At 37.2% G+C, this 26,631-nt stretch overlaps 1 protein-coding gene across 2 annotated transcripts in view; it reads left to right on the top strand.

Annotated features, from left to right (window-relative positions):
• The window catches only part of Gpat4 (Glycerol-3-phosphate acyltransferase 4), a 326,719-nt gene that overhangs the window by 171,311 nt on the left and 128,777 nt on the right, over nt 1-26,631 (top strand). The gene's annotated exons all lie outside the window — the stretch shown is intronic.

Below are 26,631 nucleotides of genomic sequence, written 5' to 3' on the forward strand. Positions count from 1 at the left end.
ATTGGTCTAGAAATATGCTATGACACAATCTTTCCCTTGTCTGACGTTCTTGTACAGCTCTCTTGTGTGTATCAAGAGTGGGCCAGCTGTGAAAAAACCATAGCCAGAGGTCCCATGCAGGCTAGTCATACATTGTTGATCAAAGGAGCAAGAGAAGAATCCAACTTTGTCTAGCTGAACAAATGTGCCATAATGGAGCTAATTGACCATTCAATACAATGTGGGATGTCCTGATCCATTTCATCTTGGATATTTGTATGCACATACAGTGGACACAGCAGCAGAGCCATTAAACAGTGGATGACTGGAAACAGGTTGCCTGGTTTGGTGAATTCTATTTTCAACTGCAACATGTGGATGGACAAATGCAGGTGTAGTATACTCAAGTTGAGATTCTCAAACCTAGCAACATGAAGGGTGTTCTACAGAGCAGTATTAATGGTTTGTGGCATGTTAAGATGTGAGACCTTGGTCTGTCTTGCAATCAGTGCACATCACTGAAAATTCATTCAAGCCCATTTTTGACCATGTGCACCTGTTTATGGTGGCTGTCTTCCTGGAAAGAGCAGTCTCTGTAGCACTGAGCTGTAATGTTGGACTAGTTTGAAGATCATTATTGTGAGTTTTCTGTCTCTTCCAAGGCTGCCAAACTTGCATAATCTCAGCCTAATGTGTGGTACATTGTGGAATGAACAATTCTTTGTGGATCCAGTACAATGAATAGATGGCAAATGCAGAAGCAGCATGGTCAGCACAGCTTACCATAGCTGTGAACACTCTCCAGTGTGTTCTCGACTCTGTCATAATATAGATAGGCAATGCTATGTGTAAAAGTGGTACAAACAGGAGAGTGTTCACAGCTATGGTAAGCTGTGCTGACCATGCTGCTTCTGCATTTGCCATCTATTCATTGTACTTGATCCAGGAAGAATTGTTCTGCTCTTATTAGAAACATATCTCACTGTATGAGCTTATTAAGTGGGAAATACAGTACAAACTCAAAATAATATTGTACAGGGAAGAATAGCAACCTTTTATATCCAGCAATTATTATATTTAAGGATTTCGGTAAAGTAGCAGTGGTTTCTAGTAAAAGTACGTTAGAAATGTAAACTGGCGAGGTTTTGTGAAAAACTAACTGTAATTCATTGAGGTTTTCCAAGAAAAATTTAACCCTATGCTTTACTATGGGAAAAGCCCCCCAGCATACAACATCTTTATTAGATTTAAGGATTTTGGTAAAGTAGTTTCTTTATTAGTTTTAAGGCTTTCGTTAAAATCGAAGTGTTTATTTTCCGTTATTTTTTTACTAAAACTGGCCAGATTACTCATCTGGCGATGTTTTATCAGAAAACACTTCGATTTTAACAAAAGCCTTAAAACTAATAAAGAACTAATAAAGAAACTACTTTACTGAAATCCTTAAAACTAATAAAGATGTTGTATGCTTGGGGGGCTTTTCCCATAGTAAAGCATAGAGGAAAATTTTTCTAGAAATAGCTTTCTAGAAAATTTCTACCATTATGCTAGATAAGTGGAGTTAAGTTTACGGCCATGTTATTTTATTAATAATACATATTTTATTTTATAGTATACTTGCCAAACTGAGTCTATATGGTAAAAAAAAAAAAAATCTGTATGGGCAAAAATATATAAAATAATAAATTCAGTAGAATATGCCTACGATAATTAGTATTAGTTACAAGGAATCCCAGGCTTTTGTGCACCAATCAAAAACAATAAACCTAAACTACCTTTGGCTTCCTTCTCACAGCTGAATTTTAAAGTTCCTCAAATTATCAACTTCAGCTACCCACGGAGGCAACTCATTCCAGTAACCAACAACTTACTGGTTAAAAGAAAATCCCCAACAATCTATTTTAATCTTTTTCCATCATAATTTGAATATATGGCATACTTCTGGAACCATTTATAACTGAAAAATTTCACACTTATTCATTATACCTCATCTCTCAAAGCCTTATAGACCCTAATTATGTCTTATCTAAGATGCCTAGTTACTAAACTCTGTAGCTCACATTTTGTTTTTCCTCATATGGAGGCCCTTTTGCCAATCTCACCTACCATTGCCAGTCTTTAGACCCTTTCAAGAAACTCAGTTCTTCTTTTTGGTGCAGTCTCCATACTTGGACATAACATTCCAAGTATGGTCTTGCAATTACCTTATACATAGAAATTATGACCCCCCTATCTGTACAAGAAAATGTTCAATTAAAAATAAATAGTATAGCATGGTTCCTCCTTGCCACTTACCTGCACTGTGCAGAGGATTTCATGTTGGCTCATATTACAACCCACAAAATATATATTATTTTGGAGTTGCTGTTCTCCAAATATAAAACCTTGCATTTTGCTTTATTAAAATATGCTGCTTCTCTGACAATCTTTGAAACTTACCTAAGTTGTCCTGAAGAAATAATGCTTGGTCTGATCATCAACTGCTCTTAATGTAATCTGATAATTTTTACATCACACTCTCTGTCTTTTTGTTGACATCATTTGAGAAAATCAGAAACAGTGGTTCATTACCAATCATTAAGGGACCCCACTTCTCATCTTTGCCCAATCTGAAGAGTAACCATTAATCACAAAGCATTGCCTCCTGCACTGCAGCCACCTTGCACTCTGTCTAAGAATCTTTTCTGTTATCCTAACATATTCCAGGTTATTCAGTATCCTCTTGGCGAGATTGATTCAAAAGCTTTGCTACAATCCAAATAAACAATCCTGAAATTATTTCTTAAATCTATCTCATGAGTGCCTATAAAAATGGCTAACTTCGTTAAACATGGTTTTTTTTTTTTATATAAAATCATACTGTTTCCTTTAGAATTCCATTTCTATTTAAATGATGCTGTTATTTAGATATAAATCTATTGTTACACACTTCACTCTTAGAACTGCCTTTATGTATTAGTGGTACAATGGCACAACTCCAGTCCAAAGGTCAGTCTCTCTTTCTCTCTCTCTCTCTTATATTTTTCTTTGTGAAAAATTCCTTTTCATTCTTTACTCTCTTTGCCAATGATTTCTCATAATCAGCTTTTGCCATCCTAACATTTTCTGTAAGTACCTGGGGGCCTGACAGATAATTTTGTATGGTTGTTAAAAATCATGTATGGTAGTTGGGGGGGGGAAATTATCATATAGTAATATGGCTGTGTGGTCCGGAATTTAGTTCACATCTCTCTGTATATTGCCTTCTCAGTGAATAGAGGTAATATAGCACCTTAAGTACTTTCAACTTACCTGAGAATCCTTTCACCTTTAGAAACACAGGGTGAGTTAAATATTGAGTTCTGTCCTGAAAATATAGCAAATAAAATCAAGGACAGGGACATTCAAAATGGAGTGGACCCACTGTAGCCTTTGTCTTCAATTTCCCACCTTGCTTCCATTTCTTATGGAAGCAATGTAGGAAACCACATGAATTAACTAATTTGCTACCACGAATGTCAGATGGTATAAATTTACTACATTCATTAACCAAGTACTCTCTCCCGAGTGGCTAGCTAATATCTGGAATCTCTTTCAGCCTTTGAACTTTCCAACCTAATGAAAAGTACCCTTTTCAAGGCAACATAAATCAATCTGAAAAAAAAAAAAAAAAAACCTTACTCCCAGAACCAATCCCTGTTGGATGCACAAACTAACTGTTGTACAACATGCTAGGAGGATCTTCCACATTCTTTTTCTTTCAAAGAAGAGAAAAATGTGGCCACTTCATGAAGTAGTTTGTCAGACTTAAGATATAGCCCTCAAGAAAGAGTACTCTGAAGTAATAACTATGCAAAGAAATTACAGTATAGCAGAACCGTATAAACAACTGGAAATAATAGCCCCAGGAATAATGTACAGATTTCTATGAAACAAAACAAATTTGCCAGAAATCTATAACATTTTCCTCAACAATAACTTGGAAACAGTTACATGGGCTGAAACTGTAAACTCTATACTAAACTGATTAATAACCTTGCCCTGGATTTTCCACTTAACTCTAATATCAGGAACCCAAAACACTCAATATTTCACTAATGAGATCTGGTAGAGCTTTCCACTTGATAAAACTAACTCCAAGAAGTGTTAAAACCTTTCCAGTCTGCTGGAAAACAGCTCTGCTAAAAACATACTAAAAGTAGATAAGAACCCTCTCAGGCACAATGACCTACCATTCCATTGTCCTACTTGTCAACCTGGGCATGATCCTGGAATGTCTCATTGCAGGCAGAATTCTTTCCATTAGTGTTCTTTTTTTCTGGCAGACAGTTTTTGTCCATTTAGGTTCTGCAAAAATGCTTTTGTTGACTTATAAAATTTAATCCTCTGATTCTAAGCATGCTTGCCATTTTCATTGATTTTGAGAGTCTCTCTTTCTTTCTCTCAAGCATTTTTGAAAAGCTTCATTTCCTTGGGTGTCCCAGACAGTTCTACTGTTTAATATGCAGCTGCATATTAAACAGATATGCAATTCATAAGGCCAAGCATCACTCCATCCTGAGTTCTCTTTTGGGATATCATCCTGGATGGATCACTGCAGAAACAATTTAAAAACACTTACCAAATAGCATATTCAGATGACCTTACTATCCTTTTCCAAGGGCAGTGCAAGGCCCAGGTGAAAATTACTGCTAATTCTGCTCTGAATGAACTATCCTCTTGCTCCTTGGAAAACAAATTCACCCTCTATCTCTAAGTCTAACATAGTTCTCCTTGAGGGTAGGCTTCACTCTGGTAGACCAATTACCATTAAAATCAGCAGGATGTTTCTTCCAGTGGCCCTTCAAATCAAGTACCTAGGTATCACCCTTGACAATATGCTTTCCTTTTACCATACTTTAAACAGATGGCCAAGAAACTAAAAATTTACTTGCATGGTTATCGATATCTGCAGTCTAAAAAGCAAAGTCCTACAAATGTACTATAAGGCTGTATTCATTCCAATAACGTAAGGTGCTGGTGCCTAGTATTGTGAGACAACTAATATTATATTCAAAAACAAGCTGTACACTATCCAGAGGCTATGCTATTAGCCATCTGACATGCTTGCAGAATAATGTCTACAATGGCCCTGCATGTTATCACTGGATCTCTTCCCCCTGTACATTGTTCATTCATTCAGAAACAGCAATGCAGGGGTTGGTCGAAATTAACATTTCGATCAACCCATAAAAAAGTAAAGTAAAGTGCAGCCATTATCAACCCACTGCAGGATGGAAGCCTCCTGAACAATTCATGCTGAGGGAAATGGACCATAATCTGCCACGCTGGTCCAGTGCGAGTTGGCAGATCGACCGTATTCAGCAGTCAGGGGCTTGAACCCCGGTCTACTCAAAGAGCGTGTGCTACTGCACTCCTGCTCCTGCCCACTCGGCTACGGAGGATCAACCCATAAGCTGATTCCAAAATAGAAAAGTCCAGATGCTGGAGTGGGCTGATAAAAATCTGGCAGGAGCAGTGGTCAGACTCTGCCAAAGATCTAGTAATTGAAGCATTCAGAAGATTGACTTCACCCTTAACAAAGTAGTTAAATCTTGGTTCTATCTTGGCACTTTTCTGAAATTCCTCCTGACTGGGCATGGTCCTTTAAGTGCAAAATTACATTGGATTTTGATTTGTGAGGAATCTGACAACTGGTTACATGTACTTTATTACTACTATCACTATATCAGACTATCCTTACTGCTGGAATCTGGTCTTGGGCCCAAAGCATAAATGAATCGAAAATAAATGCACCTTCACTATATCCAATGTTGTGACACAAAAATTTTTTCAAAGGATTTGAATTTGGTGTGGACAGTCTTCTATGTGCTAAGTTGAGTCTCTATTTGCTGAGGCTGTCTGCCTTTCTTCTGTTTTTTTATTATTATTATTTATTTATTATTTTTTTTTAAATATATTTATTAGGCTGGTGTGGAGACCATAATTGATGGACTCAAATGTCGGATTGTGATTTATGCAATTGTGGAGCAGGTAATCTGCTCAAAAGGAGAACTTCTGTAATGGAAGAAAGCACAAAAGAAGTGCATAAGGGTATTTACATGACGGATCAGCATATAGTCAGTCCTTGTATAACACGTGTTTACACTACATGAATTCGATCATACATGATTTATAAATAGAAGAGCAATATTGTATATAACACAAACCGAATTCGCTTATGCACGATTCGCCTTTGTGTTTACAATAAATGGCAAATGCGGAATCACCCCAATTGAACGCAACACGATAGGAATGAAGATAAGATTCTGAAAATGAATTTGTTTTTTATATCAGGAAAGGGGAAACGCTTTTCGCCATAATAACGTAAAAAAACTACACAATTCTGGCTATCGGTATTATCGCAAATGCAATTAGTTTACTACCAGTTTATAACAGTTTCCACTGGCAGAAGCGCAGCTGTAAATAGTTTTTATTGTTTTATGGTAGTAACCCCCAGAAATGTGCTTTAGTAAAATGTGAGCTAGTGAGGTGTTAGTGTGTCTCTGCCTTTACGGTGTTGTTTATTCAGTTGCTACATGCGTGCAGCTTTGTTTATGTGTATCAAGTGTGCCTCCTCATTTTGTAATTGTGCTTTATTCCCTAAAAATGAGTAAAATACTTAAAAGGTGTGAAAAGGAAGCGTCCGGTGAAGACACTACAGATTTAGAGAGAAAAAGAAAAGCAATATCAATAAACAGAGGTGGACTGGGTGAAAAATTCTTACCCCTGAAAATTTGTAACGGCCTCAGCGTTTATGGCCAAAATCACACCGGCTTCTGGCCCACCAGGATTTCCCTGGTAAGGCTTATGGCCAGTCCCCCTCTGTCGATAGAGAAAAATATGAAATTTTGAAACGCTTTCAGCGAAATGAAAGACCATGTGATATTGCAAGTGCTACTGGCCTAAATGAGGTAACGTGGAGAAGTTGAAAGAATGCAGAGAAAATAAAACAACTTTCATATCAGGAACAACTGAAAGTGTAATTAAAATCCATTAGATCAAGACAAAGAATTGGAAGAGATGGAACGGCTGTCATCTGTTTGGATAGAAAATCAAACAAAAAAACAAGTTTGCTTACGATAGAAGCAAAAGCATTAGCAATATTTTATTACGATTATTTATTGAGTTTGGTAATGTTTTGGTTACAAATGTGTGTTCAATCTTGGGTGGTCGGCACCTTATTTTTCCCATAGGGCCTGTTATTTATATTGCTCGATTTTGCATTGCACGAGGATTTCTAGGAATACAACTATTGTGCTATACGAGAACTGACTGTATTTAGTCAGACAAAGTATTTAATTGCATGTACAACATAAATAGTGAAAAGTGTTCATGAATAGGTGGTAGATGACTTTCATCAACAGGCGCCTCCGTAGCCAGGTGGGAAGGAGCAGCAGTGCGTAGCACACGCTTCTTGATTAGACTGGGGTTCGAGCCCGTCACCACCAAATACGGAGGATGCGGAAAGGTCAGGGAATGACCACCGCACCGGAGCAATATGGCCTTAGTTGCTAATGCTCCTAAAAACCAAATAACAACAACAACAACTTTCATCAACCGGTGAAATACCACCACTTTTCTTATTGGAGGCTTGAAGTGGTGAAACCCATGTTTAGTCTCTAGAGCAAAGTTTCCGGCATCCCCCTCTCCCCATACTTCTCCTTCAACCCATGCATGGTACTAAATACTATAGGTTTTGATACCTTTTCGTGTTTGGGGTTTTCATAAAAAAAAAAAAAAAAAAAAAAGTGTTTTCCTATAAATAGTGTATTCATAACAAATAACTGTTTTATGCTCTAACTATATATTGTAGACAATCTGTATTGATATGCAGTTAAATCTAAATTGTACATCTAGATTCTACTGTATGTGATATTACTACAGTGATGCAAGTGTATTTGGTCATCTGTTTAGGAAGCATTACTTTTCTGGTTATAATAAATGAATAATTAGCCATAAGCCTTTGGCTTCCTTGCAAGGAAGCCAGAGGCTTTTGCTACATCTGCCAAAAAAAAAAAAAAAAAATAGTCAATAAAAAATTAAAAAAAACTACCTGTTTCAATACAAAATACCTAAATTAATACAAAAATAAACTCCTCATGTAGGTACCTATCCAGCTGACCTTTTGAATTTAACAAAGCCATTATGTTCAGCCACCCATGGAGGAAACTCGTTTCCATAATCAGCAACTTGCTGGCTAAAAGAATTTTATGCAATCCAGTTTTGTGAAATTTGAATATCTTCTTCTTCAAGAGGAGTGTTTCCATTTACAATGGGTTTCCTCAGCCTACAAGTTATTTCTTTTTAGGAATTTTTTCCCGCCATAAAGTGCGGTTCAAGGTGTCTTGGTTGGTTAAGCCTCTGGCTGTCATGCACTCCCGTACTCCATCCATCCATCCATGTCCTCCTAGGTCTTCCTCTTCTCCTGTTTTCTTCCTCTTCTTCTGGATATCTGTTTTCTTGCATCCGTTTTACCTGTCCATACCATGTTAGACGCTTTTTTTTGATGGTGTCAATAATAGTCTTTTTCACTTCCATTTTTTTCCCTTATGTCTTCATTCCGTTTTCTATCTCTTCTAGAAGTTCCTGCTGAGCATCTCCAAAAATCTATTTCTGTGGAGAGCAATTTGTTTTTCACTCGCCTATTCAATGTCCAGGTTTCCGCTCCATACAATAGAAGACTTTGTACAATCGTTTGAAATATAAGTTTCTTTGTTTTATTTAGGATATTTTTGCTCCACAGAACAGAGTTTAACATGCCGATAGCCTTTCTGCCGTCTATAATTCTCTTATTGATCTCTGCTTGGGATGATCCATCACTTTGTAAGATTGATCCCAAATATTTGAATTTATCAACTTGTTTGATTTTAAAACCTGCAATATTTAGAATGTGTCCTGGCCCTGAAGACAACATTTCAGTCTTGCTAAAATTGACTGAGAAAACGTGGGCTTGAAAACAATGATATCAACTTTATTACAACTCTCTACTGGAATCAAACAGCCTGGCTTCGCTATGACAACGACCTGACAGACCCAATTCCAATAAAAAAGGGCGTCCGGCAAGGCTGTCCATTATCTCCCATTCTTTTTAACATCTATTCGGAAATGATCTTCGACCAAACACTGGCTGACAAGAACACCGGCATAAAAGTTAACGGACACTACATCAATAACTTAAGATATGCCGATGACACAGCACTAATAGCGGATTCAGAACAAGATTTACAGACCATCTTGAACGAAGTGGACATAGAAAGCCAAGCATGGGGGCTACGAATCAACAAAAAGAAAACAAAGGTGATGAAGGTCAGCAGGACTGCAAGCAAAATCACGATCAAACTAAACAACGAAAAATTAGAGCAAATACACCGCTTCAAGTATCTCGGAGTACTCATTGATGACCAGCTGAACCATGAGGTCGAAATCAAAAGCAGAATTGAACAAGCCAGGCAGGCTTGTTCACCAAATGGAGAACCCTCCTCACCGACAGAAGCTTGAGCATCATGCTCAAATTACGCACATTGAAATGCTACATCTGGCCAATACTGCTCTACGGTGTAGAAACCTGGACTCTAACATCAGCCACTACAAAAAAGCTCCAGGCCTTCGAAATGTGGCTCTACCGAAGAATGCTGAAAATTCCGTGGACAGCCAAGATAACCAACGCACAGGTCCTGCAGGACATGCACACGGAACGGGACCTGCTCAAAACCATCATCAGCAGGAAATGCAAATACCTAGGTCACATCACTAGGAACCAACAAAAATATCACCTACTACCACTCATCCTGGAGGGAAAGATCGAAGGCAAGAAACACCCAGGCAGACCGAAAATGGCATGGCTAGATAACATCAACACCTGGCTTCACATGACAACAGCACAAATTCTACACGCAGCGCTAGACAGAGAACAATATCAAAACGAAGTCGCAAACGCCATTCGGCAGTATTAAAGAAGAAGAAGAAGACCTCATTGTTTATATTCCTCAAACAATTGACGGCATGCATACTTTGCATCTTCTAAGTCTTGTGCTATCACCACCTGATCATCTGCAAAAAGTAAATTGTGAATATAGGTGTTATTATTAATCGGCAATCCCATTTTATTACATGTTTTTGACCAGGATCTTAGGCAGATGTCAATATAAATTTTGAAAAGTGTTGGTGACATGCAACAACCTTTTAATAAGCCTTTTGAAGTGTGGAATTCAGGTGACAAAGCTGATCCCACTTTAATTCTGCATCTATTATTCCTGTAAATTGCCTTAATAATGTTAATCAGTTGTCCATCAATATTTGCCTCTTTCAGTGCTTCCCATAAGAGTTTTCTTGGAACACTGTCATATGCCTTTTCAAGGTCAATGAAAATCATAAAGATTTTTTCCCCTTTTGATCGGCATTTTTCAAGGATCTGTTGTACTGTTGAGGTATGATCTATACATGACCTCACCTCCCAGCAGAAAAACCACTTTGTTCTTCTGATACCTCGATTCAGGCTTCTAAATGGTTCCTGATCCATTTTCCAAGGATCTTTAACAGCGGGTTCAGGACGCATATTCCTCTGTAATTTGAACAGCTTTTCCGATCGCCCTTCTTATAAATTGATGTAATATATCCTGTTATCATTTCTTTCGGTATTTCTTCTCCTCTCAGTATACTATTTAACAGTTTTTGTATCAGAACAGCCACTCCTCTTCCTCCATATTTCAGAAGTTCCATGTAAACTCCTCCAGGTCCAAGTGATTTGCCATTCCTTCCTTCCTTTAGCAGGAGTTCCACTTCCCTAACAGAAGCTTTTAAGCCCGAGTCTTCTATACCAAAATCCTCCATCGTCTTGAACTCTTCCCGGTCTTCTTTTAAAAGTCCTTCATAGTACTCAGTCCAGTCTTTCAAAGGTATTAATTGCAAACCAGCATTGTGTTTATTCTGTTTTCTCAAGTCTTTAAGGACCTTCCATGATTCCACTGATTGCTTGAACCCCCAATTTGCTATTAATAGTTGTGCATTTCCTTTCCCATTCTTCATTTTTCGCTTCTTCTACCAACCGATTGGCTATTTTCTTTTTTTCAACATAAATGTTCCTATATGCATCATTCCTATCACCCAGCCATTTCTGATATGCAAGTTTCTTTTCCTCTACAGCATCTCTTACTTTCTCTGTAATCCAGGTCTTTTTTGGTCCTTGGCCCTTCTTTTTGCCTAGGATTTCATGAGCTGTTTTTTTAACAGTATTTTTTAAATATTCATAGATTTCTTCAGTATTACCTTTTATCTCTATGTTAATTGCAGCATCCAGTCTTTGGGTGAAGTTGTTTCTAATGCTGTTGTCCTGGAGTAGGTCATTGTTAAATTGATCCACTTGTAGAATTTCTCCTTCCCTGCATTGTTGGTTGTCCACACATATTTTCTTAATCCAGTTCCACCTCAGTGTTGTTTTAACAAGAAAATGGTCAGATCCACATTCAGCTCCTCTATAAACTCTGACATCTTTCAATACATATGTCCCTGAATGTTTTGAAATAATGTAATCTATAACTGATCTAATTTGTCTTGCCTCCTGTGACCAAGTATATTTATGGATATCCTTGTGTTGGAAAAATGTGTTGTTTATATTAAGTCGAACTGTTCACAAAGATTGCATAGTCTATCTCCATTGTCATTCCTCTCTTTCTCTCCAAATCTTCCAATAACTTTGCTATTTTGTTCAGTTCCTACTCTTGCATTGAAATCTCCCATTAGAAATATCTCTTTGTTCTTAGGAATTTTTTCTATTAGTTCTATCAGATCCTCCCAAAATTCATCCTTCAAGGTATCGGCGGTGTCATTAGTCAGGGCATATATTCCCAAAATACATATTTCTCTCCCGTATATTTTCAGTTCCAATGAGATCATTCCTTCATTAATAAATTGCCAGTTTTTGATGTTGTGTCTCAATTTCTTTTTAACAGCAATAGAAACTCCTGCTCTTGCCCTTTCACTCTTATCAACTCCACTCCAAAAATGGTAGTATTCTCCCATTATTTCCTCTCCACATCCCTTTTTCTTTGTCTCTGATATCACGACGATGTCTAACTTGAATTTGTGCAATTCATCCGAAAGAAAGTTTCTTTTAGTTGAAAGGCTTTGAATATTCCAGCATCCCAAAATCATAGTCCTTTTCAGTTTGCCGAGTCGTTACCGAAAGTGCAGTCCATTTTCATTTTCACTTGTAGGTGTTTTAGCATTTGTGTATTTTTTACACTGAACGAGGAGCTAGCCCATTGCAGCAACCCCCAACCTGGAGGGTTATCTCTCGAGAGAGAGGCCCGGGGGATCTCTCGTAGTCTGGCCCCTACCCTTTGACCTCTCCGGCTTGGGAGGCCCTACCAGTAGGTAAGCTACTGCCGACTTAGCTCTCCGGGTCATCGGGACACGCAAGCCCCCCCCACCGCGACAAGGTGGAGAATACCATCGGGGAAGAATTTGAATATATGTCCCCTAATTAGGGAATCATTTATTATAGTGAAAATTGCACCCTCATTCATTTTACTTTCTACTTCCAGAGCCTTGTATACCTCAGTTAGGCTGCTTCTGAGGTGTGTAGTTATCAAGCTCTGTTGCCCACATATTAAAAGTCTTTTCTCATAACAGGTGCCATTTTGCCAAGCTCACTAGAAGCATTGCCTGTCTTTGGAACCTTTTGAGAAACTTGATGGCTTCTTTTTACTACAGTCTCCATTATGTGGACACAGTATTCCAAGTTAGTCTTCAAATTGCCTTATTCAATGGAAGTGGGGGATTATGACCTCCCTATCTCTACAAACATTCAATAACCAGTGGTAGGACAACGTGGGCCTTCCTCGATACCTGTTTACACTGCTTCATTTGTGACTGTAGCATTACTTCCAGATCTCTTTCTTCTTCTATGTTTTTAATCTAATCCTACCAAGTGTATAAGTTATTTTGGGCGGTTGCTGTTCCTTAAGCGGTCCCAGCAGTTGTCCCAAAGCACGTGTTAGCTCAATCTGAAGAGTAACCATTGATCACAACCCTCTGCTCCCTACCATGCAACCACCCTGTTATTGCAACATGTTCCATCTTTTACAGTAACTTCTCATTTGGGACAGAGTCAAGTAGTTCGTTGAAAAAAGTTGAAATAATTTTTTACATCTAGTTCGTGAGTGACTGTCAAAATAGCTAACCAAATTGGTTAAACATGGTTTTCCCATAGAAATGTTATAATATTCTTTGCTTTCAACAACTGTGACATCTCTCCCCATTATTTATCAAATTTAGAACTTTGTGATTAATTCCTGCTGATTATTTGTGTGCTGTCAGCCCTGTGACATTATCTTGTTTGTGGTTGATGAGATTTAGAATATTATTGCCCCAAGTACTTTCTGTAACGGGTTAATACAAATAATAATCATCTGATTGACTTAAATTTTATTCACTGTTTCCCTTCTGCTTGCTCCAATCAATAAGGGTCAAATTGAAATTTCCCATAAAAAGAAACTTTTGTTTTATCGGTGATCCTTGCCCATTCTATCTGCATGTGGAGGCTGTTATTGTCATAATCTTTACAATCATCTGATTGTAGATTACATAACTCTCAGTATACTTTTTTTATACTGCAAACTAAATCACACCACACAAATTATATACTAGCATGTGTAACTTCTGGATCTGTGAAAACTTTTTGTTGTACTTAAACTTTCTTTTGATGAGAAGCAGAACTGACCCATCAGTCCAGTCTTCCGTAGCCTTCCTAAATTCATTGTTCAGAACACTTCAAAACTCATCATCTCCTATTTCTGGATTACAACGCATTATAACCTCAGTTGCTGATGTGCCAATAAAACCCAAACCAAATTTCTGGATTACACCATGCTTCTGTTAGCTCTATTATGTAAGTGTTTAGCTGTCTTTACTGGGAGTTCAAATTTGCTCATTTTATTGATTCTCTTGACTACTGTAGATACAGTTCAGAGTAAATATTCCTATATAGTTTGCTATGCTGACACATCCCTTGAAGTTATTTAAGCTTGTTTCCCTTAGCATTTGCTTTCCATTCATTTGGAACATTGCCTGTTCTACCCTCAACACCTTGCAAATATCACAGTTGTTGAGGCAGTCAACAAGAGCTCTTGATTTGTGAAAGCATTACTTTGACCCATATTTTTAGATAAGCATGTATCTGTATTACCCCCATCACCTAATTTTCAATTTCTTGAACCCCTAAGGCCTCCTTAGTTCTATTGATAGAGAACCCTGAATAGCCTTTTTTCAAATATGTTCATCTGTACAAAATGTGTTCTTTCTGCCTACAAGTGTAGGTCATATTGATTAAAACAAAAACCCTGCCAAGAAGCTTGCAGATTCCCTCTTCATTCAAACCACAAGTCTTTCAGCACACAATCTCTCCTATTGCATTTGGGCAGAGTTGCAGATACATTCTAATCTAACATTCAGCATTTTTTTTTAAAGCATGATCAACCTGTATTCAAAATTTCAGTTCAGTGTGTTTAATATCATTACTCCACAACATGAATAATAATGCATTCATTATCCCCACACCATCTTAAAAGCTGACAACCTCCTAAACATTATGCCTAATCAAAAATCTGGTTTGAGAATTTCCACATATGCTAGTCCACGAAGTTTTGCTGAAAATTCTTTCCACAAAGAATTTTCAGCTTCTAAGAATGAATACATTTTTGAAAAATTTTGCCATTTTATTGAATTAATTACCATATTAAATTATATTCTGTATATAGTTTTATGGTCCTAGTCACATTTGTTGGTTTATTTTTAAATTTAGCAAGAGATATTTGTAGGTTACTACTTAATATACATAGAACCTTTGTATCAGTGATTTGGCACCAATATCTTATCTCGTAACTTTGTAGTGTAATGGTAAATAGGTATCTCGAAATTTTGAATCATGTAGGTTGGCGTTAGTAGATAATAATATTAACTGTGATAATTAACTTACAACTCTATAAGGGTAATGGTAAACTCGGTAACGTAATATATATATTTAATAACGTAAACTTAAAAATGTGATATGTATTATTGCTGCATAACTGTCACATAGTGCTTTTATTGAAATGAACCTTAGTGAAGTAGATATGATGCTGAAATATTATTGACTCCATATATGGACACATGCAAATAGTAATGTTTGCAATTCTTCAAATAGGCCTCTGGAGTTGAATGTTCAAGTTCATAATAACTGCAATGATACTACACCAACTGTTACAAATTTTTATTAAAATAAAATAGTATAATGAAAACCAGATAAAATTAAACTGGTAATAAAATATGATACACTGTACAATAAATAAAATATGGAATATACAATGAAATAAAAGCGATAAAAATACAACCGTAACTTTCAGAGGCATCTGCCTCCTTTATCAACAGTACATCCTTAAATATTATCAGGATTATGGTTCACAGCACGTGTTACCACAGGAGCATGGACAGTATTCTCCATACATGCACTGGAAATGGCTTGGGAGTGTGTCAGGTGGAATTCATCCCATTCAAGAACCACAGCTTCGAAGAGGGGATAAATATGGATTCCCCTGTCTCTGTTGATAATGTTACGATCAGAAGAGCAAATTTGCAAGCTCCTGAGCCATTTGTGGTCCAAAAATGGCTTGGCAATGGTAAACAATAACAGCTTCGTCAGGAGAGATTTGATGTTTCTCCTTCCAAAAATGTTCTGCCGCAGCAGATTTCCCATAGTTCGCAGTATTTATTGCATTAATATGTTCCCCTATATATTCTTTAAATCGACGTTTTGTTTCACCAACATAATTGTGGGGAGTGTTATGTTGGTGAAACAAAACACCAATTTAAAGATCGCAGACTATGGGAAATCTGCTGTGGCAGAACATTTTTGGGAGGAGAACCATCAAATCTCTTGTGACAAAGCTGTTATTTTTTACCACCATTCGTGCAGATTTTGGGACCACAAATGGCTCACGAGCTTGCGAATTTGCTCTTCTGAGTGTAACACTATCAATAGAGGCAAGGGAATCCATATTCATTCCCTCTTTGAAGCTGTGGTCCTTGGGCGGAATGAGCAGTTCCACCTGGCATGCTCCTGAACCATTTCCGGTTCCAGTGCACATATGGAGAATACTGTCCGTGCTCCTGTGGTAACATGTGCTGTAAACTGTGATCCTCCTGATATTTAAGGATGTGCTGTATGTTAAGCTTTACTGTTGATAAAGGAGGCAGACACCTCTGAAAGCTACAGTTGTGTTTTTATCGCTTTTATTTCATGATCTGCATTATTTCATTTCATTGTACAGGCATCCTCCATATAACATGGTACTTCTACAACACAGTTTCGCTCTAAAACTATTAATAAATTGCAGCAATCCTCTTATATAACATGGTTAGAGAATTGCGGAAAACCGTGCATAACACAGTGTTTTTGATCTTTTGTGTGGGGTAAAGCCTGTATTATGTTGAATGTAATTTTTCAACATTTGCATTCTTTTTTGCAAATCCCCGCTGTTAAATCACTAATCATTATGCAAAAAAAAACCAAAAAAAAAAAAAAAAAACCCCAACAATTATTGGGAAATCCCTGCGTTAGGTTCTGCTATTGAACTTGTGCTTGTTTGAGAGCATAAAAGATTGTGATTTCGAAGCATGCAGTTCGTAACTTTTAAGGTTTTTGTAAAGTTAATTTGGATTTTATTTGATCAATTTTTCCGGGTATATATTACTGAACTTTGTTCTTAAGAAGCGTATTGTAATAATAATTGTAATAAGTTTGTTGTGAATTAAATTCCATCCATAAATTACTCCAAAGGAAATTAGGTATAATTTGGGTAACTACCAATTTATTTAAAGAATGGATTCTAAATTGTTTTGTGTCAGCTGTGAAAAACTATTTAAAGTGGAAAAATATAGATTTCAAAGTTTTATTACTATTGGATAATGCACCAGGCCATCCAAAAAGTTTGTCATCCAAATGTTGAAGTAATGTTCCTACCACTTAATACAATTTCTTTAATTCAGCCGTTAGATCAAGCCTTAGATCAGCCATTAGATCATTATATCTACTTTTAAAACTCATTACATCATAAAATCGTTACAATGGATTTTGGAAAAAACTGATTCCAAATCTATTGAAATGATGGAGGCATGGAAACATTTTTCAATTGTGGACTGCATTGGAATCATAGCTCTATTGCTCAAAGAAGTAAAATCGTCAACTTTAAATGCATGTTGGAAAAATGTATGGCCAGAGTCAGTTCATTCAGGAAATATGGTTGAACCGGCAGAAAATGTTATCTGTGCGATAGTAGAACTTGCTAAGTTGGTAGGAGGGGAAGGTTTTGATGATATGACTACCGAAGATGTTCACAAATTACTGGTTGAAAAAGAAGCTGGTAAAGTGGATTTGGTGGAAATGTCATCAGAGTTAAACCAAATCAATTCAGAGGATGATAGTGCAGTTAAATTGTGAAGTTCCAAATTTTTCACTAAAAAGCATATGAGATGGCATAAACTTAAATGAGCAATTAGAATCTTATTTTTTGAATGCAGATCCTTCTACTGAAAGGAGCACCAAGTTCAAAAGGGTGCTTCAAAAATGTTTAGCTCCATAACAAGAAATTTACAAAGATCTATCGAGCAAAAGCAAACAAACCCAGATTACTGATTTTTTACAGAAGGTATACGAAATCTAGATGCGGCAGAAGAAATTTCAGAAGGTGAAGATATTCTGCAACAGAGAAAACATTCTCGTTTAATTGTGCTTAGCAGCAATGAAGAGAGAAAATTAAATGAACGTACATTATCTGACATATATGTATCACAGTTTGTAAGGTAAGATGTTTGTTCACTTATTACTATTTAAGTTACTACTGTCATAAAAATTTAGTTTCCGACCATTATAAAAAAAATGGTGTATTTTTGTTAGCTTTTGGAATGTAATCCCCCTTTTTGTACTGGTTTTTAGTCTCGTGTAACATGGTTTCACATTACGTGAGATTAGTAGGAACCAAACTACCGTGTTATATTGAGGGTTACCTGTATATTCCATATTTTATTTTATTGTACAGACAGTGTATCTCATTTTATTACCAGTTTAATTTTATCCGGTTTTCATTATACTATTTTATTTTATAAAAGTTTGTAACAGTTGGTGTAGTATCATTGCAGTTATTATGAACTAGTAATGTTTGCATGTGCTTGTAGTGGTAGTAGTAATAGTATGTGTCTGATGAATGGTGGCACCTGGAACGCCAGTTCAACTCCACTGTGTTTCACTATGGTGATAGAGGACATCATTCTGTAGGCAGGAAAAAAAAGTAAATACAAAAGAAACCATTTCAGTTTAAATTAGGAATTCAATTTGAAGGAAATTTTGTTTAGAGATAGATAACCTGAAATAGTTGAAAAGATACTCAAGAATTACTTTTCTTGCAAGCAAAGTTGCTTGCAAGAAAAGTAATTATACAGAAAATTATACAACCTTAAACAAATTGTTATATAAACTGTTTGCAACAAAAGAAATTATACAGAAAATTTACAAAATTATACAGATACAAAATATACAAAAATATGCAGAATTATACAAAAGAAATTATTACATATTCAAAAAAAAAAAAAAAAGTTAACCATTAATGTCCAGTCGGTCCAAGACATGAAGCGGTGTTCAACACAATAAATTTTACAAAATAATGACATAACTTATGTTATTCTCTGTCAGAGTTCATAACATTCAAGTTTTGATTAGAATTAAATAAACATTAAAGGTAGTAAAGAGTATATTTTACCACAAAATCTAAAGAAAACAAAGGTATTATTTAAATGTAAATTTAATTACTATTTAAAAAATATGAACATATTTACAAAATGTCAAATTTCATGGTAAAGGAATATGGAGTGAACAGTTGAGACAAAATGTTATAGCCTATACAATTTGTGCTAACAGGCTGATAGCAACAAGTAAATTTTTGGATCCATTCCCTTAAAATTAAGAATTTAACAAATTTAGGGAAGAAGCTTGAAGTTCTGAGAGAATTTGGAAATTATGAATTTAATAAAGTTTATTTAAGTATGGGGGGGGGTTTGTCCTCACCTTTTCCCATTATATATACATGTATATGGGGTCAGCGCTTTTATTGTTTTAGCACGAATTTTTTTTTTTTTTTAACGGCCGGATGCCCTTCCTGATGCCAACCGTCACCCTTTATCCGCGCTGGGGATATGCGGTGGTTATTCCCTGACCTTCCACATCCTCCGTATTTGGTGGTCACTGGCTCGAACCCAGTCTAATCAAGAAGCGAATGCTACGTACTACTGCTCCTGCCCACCTGGCTATGTAGGCACCAAAGTTAAGTATAGGTATTGATCGATAAATACAAAATAGGTTTATAATTCAGACAATCATTGTCTGTCTTTTAACAAAGACAGAGTGAGAAATTCTGAAAGGACTGAACGAAAGTAGGAGAGGAAATGAAGACAGATTCCTGACCAGGAGTAACAGGACCAGTGACAGACAGCAACTGTGAACAAAAATCATTGTAAATAGGGCAAAAGAAAAGAACTTGGGTAGATTAAAGTCAGGTTAATCCCTAACAGAGATGTCATTTTTTCTAGATGTTGGAGTTTCATTGAAGATGAATATAGGAATGATAGCCTCTTTTTTTGCAAGAAATAAGACAGGACTAAGTTTTAGAAGGATTGAAGTTAACTGAGTTTTCTCTGTTCCATTGGTGAATTATCTGAAGATCAGAATTTAAGGAATTGTTGGTGGATATTTAAGTAGTTGATGTTTGTGCAAGGGGAGGCTACTCAAGTAGTGTAATGGTATACTCAAGTGTGTAATGGTTTGGTAGAATATATGCTGAGTGTGCAGTCATCAGCAAAATTATGAATAGGATTTCCAGTCAGTGGAAGAAGGTCATTAATTTACAGGAGGAAAAGAGCAGAAAGAAGAACTGGTAGTCAAAGAAAACTGGGTACCTAGTTGCCAAAAACAGTTGGCAGTCCATAAGATGGGAGCTTTTAGAAAGTCTTTATGCCAAACACTCAAAAGCTGTAGAAATATCAAGGGCAACTTCTTGAATTTTACCAAACTTTTTCATTGAATTTGTCCAAAGATAAGTAATATGAGCCAATATATCACCATAACACCAGTGTTTCAACACTGACAGAATCCACATTGGTGATCATTGATAAGCCTAAAGGTCTTAAGATAGTTGGCAGTTGATGGATTTTTTCATTACTTTGGAAAGAGTAGGAGTTAAGCGCAATGGGGCAGTAATTGAATAGGAAGGTTTTGTCACACTTTATAGGAATTAGATGGATACGAGTAAATTTCCAAGCAGAAAGAAAAACATCAGTGGAATAAGAAAATGTAAAATGAAAAGATGACAACAAGCTCAACAGTGTAGGTTTTGAGAACAAACAGAAATATTTCATCAGGACCTTGAAGCTTTTCTTGGCATCAAGATTGTTCAAAATTCTAATACTCTTCTGTCAGAAGATAATGGGAGGTGGTGAATTCAGGGAATTGTGTATGGAAGGAGATGATTTGCCAAGTTTGTTGATACAAGAGTTAGAAGAAAAGTAGGATGCTGTTAAGTCAGCTTTATCTTTAGCTGAGGAGCAGTAGAATCATAAGGTTGTAACAGAGGTGGAAATATAAATGGGCAGATATTGCAGCTGCTAGCTTTGGCAAGAGGGTAGAAGGCCCAACTACTGTTTAGACAAAATGCTAGTTTCCTCATGTAGCCTGCTCAAAATTGAGTTTGGGTTGATTAATAACTTTATAACACTTTAAAGCTTTCGTGTGTGCAAAAAACAAAGCTAGAGATTTTTTGTACAAGCCAGTTGTGATATGTTATTTTCTTATCTTGAACAGCCTTAGCACATTTATAAAAAAAACAAAGTTTACATTAAGGATGAAATTTTAGGTTGGATGAAGGATTTCATTCCTATCAGAATAATTTTATTGACATGATCTGAACACACTTTGGGATCAGAATATTTAAAACAGTAATCCAACTTAGAAAGAGAATAATAGGAGAGGCTGCATTGGAGAAAGCCTATCACCAAATCTTGATGTAGCAAGAGGACCACTATTATTGGTCAAATGGAAAACTGCTTCACAAACTCTAAATGAATAAATAAACAATTTAAGGACTACAGTTGGCAATTATTTTATTAAAGCTTGTATACCAAGTTAAATTAACTCACAAATCTGAATTATCTATGAACACACTTAACCTGCATTTCTATAATTAACTTGGAAACCTAAAACAAGATTTCCAAATTAATTATCTTTGAGAGGTTGTTGGTATGGAAAAGGTCAAAAGTGGTGAAGTCTGCCTGCCTGCCTGCCTGTGAATTGAACTAGTTGGGTGACATCAGTGGTAATTAAAAAAAGCCTTGGAGTCTTCACCAGCCAGGTCAGTGCAAGAAGAAAATTTGAAGCAGTCCGGCTCGAGTTTATGATGGTGGTCCATCCGCAGCTGGAAGCGCTGAAGCCAGATAAATGGCGTCAGGTGTTGATGTCTCAGCCTAACACTCATGTTGAGTAAGCAGAGGAGTTTGTGGTGACAGGCTGGTGCCTCTAAGCTGCATTGGTGGCAAATCAATGGAGGTCCACATTCATTCGCCAAGGAAAATTAGACTGGAGAAAGTTAACTTTGTCAAGGAATTAAGAGTGATTGGTACAGTTGGGAGAATATGGAGAAAACAGATGAATTTATAAAATAGGACAGAGAAATTAAATCAGTGGAGTTAAAAAAAAAAAAAAAAAAAAAAAAAAATGAAGATTCCAAAGTGGGAATTCTCTAACAAAGAATACCAGAGTAGACCTATCCATAACCACCACCTTTGAAGTAAAAGGAAACAAAGCAAAGCAAATAATTAGGACTGAGATGAGTAGTAGTTGAGGAAACTGATAATTGTGTTTCTGGCAGAAAAAGTAAGTGGTGCTTGGCAGATTTTAGGTGGAAATGGACATCATTGAGATTAGAACTAAAATTATGTATATTTGTGAAATGATTGAAGTAGTATTTATTGGAAGGTTTAGATCTTTCTGCAGATATGCTTATTCTATTAGTTTGGACTATTCATGATGGATTCAGTGGATAAAGTAGAGGATTCAGTAGATAAAGTAGGAATTAATGAAATTTTTAGATATAACACACACACACACACACACACACACACACACACACACACACACACACACACAGCAGAAAATACTCAGTTCCTTGATATAAAGTGGCCTGGCCAATGTCCCCAGTTATGTACTCAGAATTCCCAGAGTAGAGCTAGAAAGATTATAGACTCGCTGATCCTCCTAGAGATTTAAGTCCGGAGAGGGGGGGGGGGGGTCGCTATCTAGTAGGCAGCTTGTTACAGCTATTTTATAGCAGTACCCTTGAAATATGAGGAAGAGGAATATTGCATTTTTCCATGTCCATCATAACCTCAAAAGACAATTTAATGATGATGCAATTTATATTCCATCATGGAAGACATGGTAGCTGCTAGAGTTTTTCTGTGAAGACAGGGACTAACTCATGACTAGACAGGCAAAGTGGTAATATTACACCAGAAGATGAGAGTCTGGTGATGCATATGGAGGTCATTCCCCTGTGTTTAAATGTCACCTTGATCTCTGCTTCCATTGGTTCATACTTGGTTGGTCACCACCCAGGTGTGAACTAACACTTTCCAGATATTAGCAATAGCAAAGGCACATGATACAAGAAAGCAAGCTTATATAGCATCAGCCAAAAAAAAAAAAAACTGACCTTATTTCACCCATCCACTCGCTCCAAATGTTTGTCAAGTTCTGCCTTGAATCTATTTAAGCTATCAACTTCTACAACGACAGATGGAAGTTTGTTTCAGCAATCAACCACCCGCTGGCTAAAGGCAAACTTCTGCACATCTATCCTACAACCGTCTTTCATCAATTTGAATTTATGCACTCCCAGGCGATTATTCTGAGCAAGAGGAAGAATCCCATCAGCATTGACCATGCTCAAAAACCATTCGAGGCTTTGTATACCTGAATCAGATCACCTCGCAGGTGCCTAGTCTCCAGACACTGTTATTTGCAAAACTTAAGCTTTTCTTCGTAAGAGCAGCCCTTTGTTTCATTCACTCATCTTGTTGCCCTTCTCTGTACTCGTTCCAACAGCTCTACATCCTTCTTAAAGTGAGGCCTCCAGACCTGTATACAGTACTCAAGGTGTGGCCTGACCATTGGGATAATCACCTCCTTATTCCTGCTAGAAAAATTCCTGTATATCATTGATAAGACACCATGAGCTAATCTTGCAGACCATCTGTACTGCTCAGAAAACTTCATATCTGCCTACACAATTACCCCCAGGTCCTTTTCATTCTCTACCACTGTCAGTGTGCTACCATAGAGTTGACACATTACATCTGGGATTACTGCTTCCCATATGTATTACTTTACATTTGTCAATGTTAAACTTCATTTGCCACCTCTCAGCCCATCTGCTTAACTTTTCTAGATCCTGTTGCAGCAGTGTACTGTCATTAGTGTCATTAACAACCCTGCCAACCTTCTTCAAACAGGCCTCTGAGGTTGGGTATATTCATATTGTAGTTTTAAATGTTTTTCACCAACCTTATGTAGAAATAAAACACAAAGAAAACGAAAACTGGAATCTTGATAACTATGCATTTATAATAAATTATTTGCCTGTATTTACAATAAATTATATTTAACTTTACAACTAAAATATATGAAATATACATATAAAATATACATTAAAATATACTGGGTTAAGAACAATAAAATACATTAAAATATACTAAATTAAAAGCGATAAAACCATAGCTTTCGAAGGCTCCTACCTTCTTCTTCAGCGGTATTTTCTTTGTTCTGCGGTGCGTCTTTAAATACCAGCAGGTTCACGGTACTCATCACGTGTTCCGTTCTCTTGTGTTATGGAATCGGAAGTGGCTCGAGAGTGGGTCATGTGGAACCGTTCATCCTTTCTGAGGATAGTAGCCTCAAAGAGGGGATGGATCCGCATTCCTCTATCTCTATTAATGTTCACTGTGGAACAGATCCGCAAACTCTCAAGCCACTTGCGGTCCCAGAACTTATTTGCCCAATCGGTGATGATAGCCTCGTCCGGGGAGATCAGGTGCTGCTTCTCCCAAAAATGCTCGGCCACGGCAGACTTACCATAGTCCGCACTTCTTATTGCCTTAGTGTGCTCCCCCAGATGGTCTTTGAGACGGCGTTTTGTTTCCCCTACATAACACGCCGTTTTGTTTCCACTGCGGCGTTTTGTTTCCCCTGCCAACCTTCGTATCGTCTGCAAACTTGGACATTAAGACTGATATACCATCATCAATATCATTTATAAATACAGAAAACAACAATGGACCCAACTCTGAACCCTGAGGGACTCCACTAATAACATTAGTCCACGAAGAGCAGTGTCCATTGATTACCACTCTGTCTTCTCCCCCTCAACCACCCCTTTACCCATAGCAGCAATTTGCCTCCAATGCCACACTGCTTCAATTTGTGCAGCAGTCTTCCATGTGCAACAGTATCAAAGGCTTTTCTAAGATCCAAGTATATAATATCAAAGTTATTCCCTGCATCCAGCTCTTTTGTGACTGCATCAGAGTATCCAATCAAATTAGTCAGACAAGATTCCCCTTAACAAACCCATGCTGTGTTCGAGCTGTAACTGAAGTCTTGTCTAGATGATCCTACAATGCTTCTTTAACCAGTGCCTCCATTAATTTCCCTGGAACAGAAGTTAAACTAACAGGTCTGTAATTACCTGTCTCCCCCGTTGATCCTCCTTTTTGGATTGCGGTCACATTCGCACATCTCCAGTCCATGGGTACCTCCCCTGAGTCCAGGGAAGCTCTCATAATTATTGCTAAGGGTTTGCTTACTTCCTTTGCCGTCTTCTTTAATATAACTGGATAGATTCCATCCACCCCAGGTGCCTTTCTTGTGTTTATCTTCAACAATTTCTCCTCCACTTTACCCTCAGTTATTACAAGATTATCTAGCTTACTGCCAGAGTTGAATACACCTCTGGCATTCCCCTCCATGAATAAATTCTCGTGTGTGAATGTCGATGCAAAATATTCATTTAGTTTGATCCTGAGCAGGATCATCGACAGTTAAACCATCGATATGAAAGTGGACCAATCTGATTCATCCCCTTCCTTCTAGAGTTTACATAAGTAAAGAACTCTTTGCTGTTTTTCTTTGCATCCTTTGCCAAAGATTTCTCTTAATCTGCCTTTGCCTGCCTAACCTCCTTTGTAACTTGGTTACAGATCAACTTGTATCTATCATAGGCTTCTGTATCATGTGTTAATTTATATGTATTCCATGCATTTTTCTTCTCTGTCATATGTCTCATTAGTTCATCTGACATCCATTTAGGCCTAATCCTTGAACAGTATTTTTTAGTTGGTATGTAAAGCCTTAGTAGCTTCCAAGATAAGTTCTTTGAGTGCTTCCCATTTTGAGTTTGCTGTTGGTAACATCATCGGTTGGTCCCACTGTATAGAATTTAAATACTGTCTCAGACCATCGTAGTCGCCTTTACGAAAGCATTAACCCTTCCCTTTACCCCTGATGGTAGTTACCTCTTTGAGTAAATCCTACTTCAGCACACTGTGATCACTGCCACCTAGTGGTTCCTTTATCTGCAGATTCTTGATGCATGAAGAATCAATACTGACAATCAGATCAAGACTATTACACCCTCTAGTTGCCTCCCAAACATGCTGCTGTAGAAAACAATCATCCAATAAATGCACAAAAGCCTTGCTAGTGTGTGTGACCAACCCACAAATTCCAGTCAATATCCAGGAAATTAAAATCCCCCATTATAACACACTCTAAAATTTACTGGCCCACTCTATTTCTCTGCACAATTGCTCATTATACTCATCAGATTCCTTAGGCCTATAACATACACCTACTCTCATTTTTCCTTGCCCAGTGCTTATGTCACACCAAACAGACTCAACATTGCATTGTCCACCAACATCAATTGGATGCACTTCCTTAGATTTTGTGTTTCTTTACTAACAGCATAATCCCTCCTCCCTTCCTGTCCTGTCTATCCTTTCTGTACAAATTGTACTCTCCAAATTCCAGTTCTGCACTGCTTATGTCTGTGTGACACCATGTCTCTGATATCCCAACAATATCTGCCTTTGATGTCTTGACTAGCACTTTAAGCTCATCGAATTTATTAACATGCAAGAATACATGCACCTGTTTCTACTCAGTTACCGTAACACAGCCCGTGTATTTACTTGTTCCACTATGACTCCCAGCAGTCCTGGAAATTCCCATTGCCTTGCTTTCCTTGCTGCTGCTTAATTGCATTTCAACAAAAGTAGTGCAAGAATCACTTTTACCTCTGCCAGCGTCTACTGTTAATCTATTAGTCCATGTATCCTCCCAAGCTAGAAGTTTTCCGACCCACCTAACTCTGCCTCGATAGCATCAGCAAATATTCTTCCACCCTTTCTATTTAAGTGTATCCCATCCCTGTAGAAGCAGGCTCTCCTGTTAACAAGCACAGACCAGGCTGAGAAGAATTCTACCCCTTGAGCCTTGTA

The sequence above is a fragment of the Mastigoproctus giganteus genome, chromosome 11, assembly GCF_048544385.1.
Source record: "Mastigoproctus giganteus isolate SK-2022 chromosome 11, ASM4854438v1, whole genome shotgun sequence".
Classification (NCBI taxonomy): Eukaryota; Metazoa; Arthropoda; class Arachnida; order Uropygi; family Thelyphonidae; genus Mastigoproctus; species Mastigoproctus giganteus.